This window comes from Rattus rattus, chromosome 13 (genome assembly GCF_011064425.1).
Source record: "Rattus rattus isolate New Zealand chromosome 13, Rrattus_CSIRO_v1, whole genome shotgun sequence".
In the NCBI taxonomy this organism is placed as follows: domain Eukaryota; kingdom Metazoa; phylum Chordata; class Mammalia; order Rodentia; family Muridae; genus Rattus; species Rattus rattus.
Genome location: NC_046166.1, coordinates 6,933,490 through 6,939,932, shown reverse-complemented (window position 1 = coordinate 6,939,932; position 6,443 = coordinate 6,933,490).

The following is a 6,443-nucleotide window of genomic DNA, read 5'->3' as shown; positions in this document are numbered from 1 at the left end:
TGCGTGTGGTGATTGCCCTCAGATTTGACTAGAGTCACTCAAAAATATAAGCGTTGTTTTGCTACTATCGAAGTGTGTAGGAAAGTAATATATTCTTCTTAATACTTGCTTATTTTAAATCTGTAGTACATTCATGTAGAAGTCTGCAGCCTAGGAGTGGAGTTCAGTGGTTGGGCACATGCTTACCATGTGCAGGGCCCTGGCATGGCTCACCCTCCAGCACTCACATTCTTATGAAAATCATTAAGTCCTAAAAGGACTAGAATGGAAACCACTCTTCAATCACCCTTCCCTATTTCTAGTCCCATTTCCTAAAGGCCACTGCCACCATTTTTTAAGCAGTTTCCTGATTTAGTAACTTTAGACATTATTGACTTCGTATGTTGTTACAGATGGGTTTAGTACTTCAGAGACTTTATAATTTCAATGTCCCTGACTTAAATAGTTGCATTATAATTTTCATTAATTTTTGTCATAGTATCACAAGTATAATAATGTGATTTATATATCCAGACAGGACATTATGTTTTAACTTTTCTTCCCCTAGTTTACTAACTGCCCTTCTCTTTTATTTAAGGGGGTGACACTGTTTTGTTCTGAGACAGCGTCTCGATATGTAGCCCCAGCTGGCCTAGCACTTGTTATGTAGGTAGACCAGGGTGCCCTTGAACACACAAAGATCTCCTTGTCTCTCTGGCTAGAGTCTTGGGGTTAAAGGCATACACCATCACTGCCTCTTTTACTTCTGGGCACCTACTGCAAGCTCTAGATCCTATGTCATTGGCAGTTTCCCCCATTTCTAGGAGGCCCACCTGCTACACCCAGCCTAAGCTGGCTGTTCCCGAACAACTACTACCCTGGGTCTTCCAGGAACGAGGCTGGCCCTTCATTTTCTATTTCATGGGGCAGGGTGTCTTTTTCTGCAGCCCAGACTGGCCTGGAACTCACTGTAGCCTAGGCTGGTGTTAAACTTTCTAGGCTAGCCTCAGTGCTAAAATGACAGCTATGAGCCACCATTCTTATAGTTAAATTTACTTTCTTAACCTAGAGTTACTATGAATATTATTTTTTCTTAGATATTGGTGTTAGTACCTTTTTGTTTATAGGACTCAGTTTGTATGATACTAGAATGTAAGAAGCCATCATCCTAACTAAAAATAATGGCTTCCCAACAGTGACTGCCCTCACTGTCTAGCTTGGAATAAAAGATAACTTTTGTGGTAGAAGTGTGGGAGCACCTTGTACCCAGTCACTCAGCCGACCCTAGCTGTGTGCATCTGGCCTTATGGGGTACATGTACACACACACACACACACACACACACACACACACACACACACACACAGAGAGACAGAGAGAGAGAGAGAGAGAGAGAGAGAGAGAGAGAGAGAGAGAGAGACTCGCCTATTGACCATACCTTCCTCTATGATGATACTCTCTACTGATATTGTTACCTGCTCCCATTCTTACAGGCCAGAAAAATCAATTATAAAAATCAATTATAAATATTTTTCCTCTGGGCCACACCAGTCATTTTACACTAGATATCTGGATTCTCTTCAACAAACTTTTGAAAGATTCACTTTATGCATGAGTGTTCTTCCTGAATGTATGTATGTGCACCACCTGCATGCCCAGTGCCCATGGAGGTCAGAAGTGAGAAGGAGCCTCTAGACCCAGAGTTACCAACGTGGCTTCTGGGAGCTAACCTAGGCCCTGAAGACCAGCAACGAGTACTCCTAACCTGAGCCATCTCTCCAGCCCCTTAAACAAAATTGTAACTTTAAAATAGTTTACAGGAAAAATGTGGAAAAAAAAGCATGGCTAACTCTCATATATGCAAACCCAGAGCCTACAACAAACAAACCAATACTGGGAGGCTGGAGAGATGGCTCAGTGGTCAAGAGCACTGACTGCTCTTCCAGAGGTCCTGAGTTCAATTCCCACAACCACACGGTGGCTCACAACCATCTGTAATGAGATCGGATGCCCTCTTCTGGTTACAAGCATACATGCAGACAGAACACTTGTGCATAAAGAAGTGCAAAAATATAAAAATAAAGACTGATGCATAGTGAACCTCTGAAGAGGCCACGTGTCGCCGAGCTTTTCTTCAGTTTTCCCGTATTCTGCTTTTGTTTGTAATTTCTATCCAGGATACTACATAGCACCAAGTCATTTGTTTTTGATTTGGTTTTCCTTTTAAAAACAGGTTCTTACCATGTTGCCCTGGGTGGTCTGGAACTCAACGATGTAAGCCAGGCTGGTCTAAAATTTATCAAAGCCCACCTCCCTCGGCCTCCAGTGCTGGGACTAAAGGCAGGTGCTGCCACACCCAGCCGCATTGAGTCACTTTTAGGTTTCTCCTGAAAGTGACAGTTTTTTCTGTGACAGTGTTGTGGAGTACTAATTGGGTATTTTGTATAGTGTCCCCTAAACAGGATTTATCTAATAGCTTTCATCATGATCAGACGAGGGTTCTAACCTCTGGAGAGCACAGAGGTTCAGTGCATTTCATTATATGAAGTCCCATGCTGTCAGCACAACCGAAGGCTGCCCTTGTGCATGCAGCCTGCAAGGTGTGGGGGACTTAAGCACCCTCTGGGAGAATGAAATTCACACAGATTACCTACCTTCCCCCACTTGTTTATTGGCTCGTTTGTACTGTTTATATATTTTCTGTATATATGTATTTTATTGTGATAGTCACTGTTTTTCAAACCTCCCCCCTCTTCTGCCATTGCTGGTGCTCATGCAGACCCTTGAGCCCTACAGGTTTGCAGCAAGAACCTCCTGTCTACATGGTTTTCTAGGCCCACTTCACTGACTCACCCACCCTTTCTCCTCCTGCCAGTTACCACATAGCCTGTGGTAGCTTCTGCCTAGGGCTGTCATCTGTGGACTTTTTGCAAACCTCCCACGGCACCTCACCCACAGGCATTCCAACTTGTCCTTCTCTGAACAGGTGGGCCTTAGGTCCTCAGTGTGGAGAGCCCTGACTTTCATCCTCAGCCTGTTGAATGTCATGGCCACCTCTTCATCACTGGGGTCTCACTTCTGGTCTCTGCTGGTGCTCCTCTGTCAGTTCTACAATGGTAGGTCTGTCTCTACTGCTGGATTGGAAGCCCCTTGCAGTCTGAGACCTGCTCTGTTAGCTTTTCTCCTTGCTTGCCCAGAATTACACTGGCATTCAGAGGCAGTTTGCTGTCCATTCTCACTGGGTTCTTGATCACGCTGTTCCGCTGCTGCACACCAGAGGGCAGTGTTAGCAGGTTGAGGAAGGCGACTGTGAAAAGCTTGTGGGTTGAGGACTACACAGCTTTAATGCTCTACACTTGTTCTGAACACATTAATTCTAGTTCGTTCACGAGGTGTGTTTATGTTAGGCTTAGAGGTGAGCATCAGAAGTAACGACACTGCTACTCAGGTCACATTTTTAAACAAGACTGCCTATAAAAGCCCCTCTAGCCTCAAAAGTGGCCTTCCCAACCCTGGTGTGGCACCCCACCCCCACCAACTGGTGACTCCCACTCCCAAGGGACATGCGAAATGGCTCTATTGCTCTTCTGCATGGCTTCCTACTTCACATGCGCGTACACACGTGCCAACACAGAACGGCACACGCCCTCACACAGCCACCAGAGTCCGTCCGTGGTTGATGCTCCAAAGCTCCAGCCTCTGTGGACAAAGAAGCTGCGAAAAGCATCTCTACTGGCCCTGGCCCCGGGAAAGTGTCAACTTCCCCACCCTTGCCCCGCGTCCCATGTCGACGGGAGGTGAGCCGCAGCACCATGGAGGCCACCAGATGAAAGAAGACTCTGCAGTAACCAAGCAAGGAAACCCCATTTTAAAGGATCAGAGGTCAGGAGGCGCAGAGGGGGAACGAGGCCTCACAGTCCCTCCCCCCTTGACCCTGGCTTCTTGACCCTAGCCTGCCCACATGCCTGATAAACAGGAAGGCCACCGCGCCATCAGTGTCCATCTGTCTAAGTGCATCTGAACCCTGTCTGGGCCTTCAAAGGCATCCCCAGGCATCAGGGTCGGACTAGAAGGGCCGGCGCCCCCAAGAAAGCACTTCCCCATTGTGTTCCATTCCCTGGGAATGGTGAATTTGTAAACAGCTCTTACATTTAGACAAATCCTGCCCTGGTTTTGTGCTACGGTGGTGTTTTTTTTTTTTTTTCTCCCCCGAACAATGCCCTTTCCATTCGGGCCAGCCGTTCACACTATTGTCCAAGACCCTTGGACTACAGGAAACAGCGCCAGATTCTTATCAGCTGAGGCGGGTGGAGGTGGTGTGGACAATGACAGCATGTCCACAAAGCAGGCTGCCATTCTGAATGTCATTCTTCTCTATCTGTATCTGAGAGCAGAGTGGCCTTGGGTTCCCAACAGGGCAGTCTGGACCTCACATGTTCCTATTGGAAGGTAGACACCTGGATTCTGCCCCGGGACTTTCTTTTATTAACCTTCATGGGGTCACAGTTCTCTGATGGCCCTGGTTGTTCCTCTCTGCCCACGGGAAACATATCGTTGTTGGATTAGAAACTTTGAGCCTATTCCTCCTGGGAATAGGCGATCAGCTGGCTGCTGGAGGCCTATGGCTGGAGATCCCAGCATCCCTTTCTAGCCTCCCTGGAGACCTTGCAGCAGTTCTTACTCCTGACAGAGAATGACTGAGGAACTAGAAATTTCCTTAATGAAACTGCAGCTCAGAAAGTGAAAGGCTTCATTGTGTGGAAGAAGGGGCACCAAGGGGACCGGGCTGGGCAGTGGGAGGCAGGCACCAGGCCACTGCTGCCTTCTTCCTCTCCCGTCTACAGAGAAGTAGGCGAGTCCGGAAAAGGAGCCAGGGTGGGACCCCAACAGTCCCCAAGCTTATCAGATACCGCGTCCAAACCTGGCCCTGCCTGCCCCTTTCCCTCCAAGTCTGTAGTCTTAGAAAAACAAGGAGATTAATTTTGGGTGTGTGTTGAAGCTTCTCTTTCCACCCCCTTCAGCCCAGGACACAAGTGAGCCCAAGCTGGAAGCAGATGGAAATCAGACTGTTTCCGAGTTACCCCCTCTCCAGTTTTAAGAAAAGGGTGCTACACAGAGGAGCCTCCATTATTGGGCTGACAGGCACATGAGCTGATCTTCCGGGGCCTAAGTGGAGCCAGGCTGATGGCACAGCCTGAAAGGAGACCATCTCCTGGTAGCCGCTACATGCTCACTCCTCAAGATTCTTGGGTGGTGTCTGGGACCTGACCCAAGCATGGCTAAATGAAAGAGAAGCCAACTGAGAGAGCAAAAGGGTCTGTTCACTCTTGTTCTGACACGTTCCCCGCCATCCCTGAGAAACTGGTCACCCCCAACTTCCGGAAGAGCCTGAAGAGGCCGAGGAGGCAGGCTAAGAGTGGGAGAACCCAACTTCCGGAAGAGCCGGAAGAGGCCGAGGAGGCAGGCTAAGAGTGGGAGAATGGAAGCCAGGGCAGGAAAGACCCCAGACCCAAGCGTTCCAATGCTAGAGGGTTTACAGCTCCGCCCCCAGGGTAGAAGGTTCTACCTTGGTGAAGGAAGTGGAGACGGACATCTGGGAGTCAGGGCCTCTAGTGCTTACAAACGTGGGAGGCAAGGATTAACAAATTAACCTCGTGTGGAAAGGGAAGGAGTTAATCTAATCAGCACTCTTCCAGTATGCGCTCTCCGAAGAGAAAACAACGGGCACAGTGGGTGGAGCCCAGTGAGACGCCATCTCCACAGGGCAGTGAGCTCCATGGGGCAGCCATGGGCACACAAACCCTCGAAGAGCGGGAGGTCCTGGAAGGTTCCCTGGGATTGGCAGTTCTCAGGATGAGAACTCAGCAACGCTCCACCAGTCTCTTTGTCCAAGCCTCTTTTCAGCTCCAAACCTGAGTGGGAAATCCTGAACCAGGGATCCAGATACCAGGGGAAGTGTGAGACAAGAGGAAGAAGCTGCAGGACCAAGATAGAGAAAAGGAGAAAACACGGAGGCCGGAAACTGGCCTTGAGCTGCCCAGTGCGAGGGAAGGGAAGGACTTGGGGAGCAGAGGCTGTGAGGAGATGTGGGGGCCACACCTATACTCTTTGCTGGGCCACTGCCAGGTACAGGCAGTGGTGATGTCCCCCAGTCAGTGGTGGCTTGGGCTAGGGCAATGGAACTTCAGGCTCAGTCAAGCCTAGGTGTCTGTGGAGGGGCCCATTTACTGCCTGCTTAATCTCCCAAGGGACTTATCCAAGCTAGATGCCCCGGGCTAGCTTCCTGGGGAGGGAGGCTGCTGTCCCTCTGTCTTTGAAATGTTCCTGTAGGTTTTTCCATCTTCACCTAGTTATCAGTGTAGTCCAAGCTTTGGGCAGCATGTCGCTGGGGATCATGGTCAGAAGGCGTTCTGAGCGTGCCCGGGAGCTCGCTCTCAAGCCTTTCCGTCCTCCCCAGAAGTTGT